We start from the raw sequence: 266 nt of genomic DNA on the forward strand, positions 1-266 counted from the left end.
AATGAATACGCCTTGTCGTGGGCCTTCTGTAAAGAGATATCAGGCTAGAGAAATCGCCTAAGACCAGACAACCCTGACAACATCATCCTTAATGTTTTCCTTTCAGTAACATGATCGTTCTGTGCCATAATTATTGCTTTTTTTTCTCAATCTTCAATAATTAATTGTACACTTTCTTCAATAATTACGATCACGTCGGGATTACCAAATGTCGGGAATCATATAAATTTACCCAATTTATATATACCTCCAAAGTTATCAAATAA

The 266-nt window shown here is 34.6% G+C and overlaps 1 protein-coding gene across 1 annotated transcript in view; it reads right to left on the bottom strand.

Moving 5' to 3' along the window:
• LOC106691652 (uncharacterized) overlaps positions 1–266 on the bottom strand; it is an 11,139-nt gene that overhangs the window by 1,845 nt on the left and 9,028 nt on the right. The window lies entirely within an intron of this gene.

This window comes from Halyomorpha halys, unplaced genomic scaffold (genome assembly GCF_000696795.3).
Source record: "Halyomorpha halys isolate HHAL.00 unplaced genomic scaffold, Hhal_1.1 Scaffold2603.1, whole genome shotgun sequence".
In the NCBI taxonomy this organism is placed as follows: domain Eukaryota; kingdom Metazoa; phylum Arthropoda; class Insecta; order Hemiptera; family Pentatomidae; genus Halyomorpha; species Halyomorpha halys.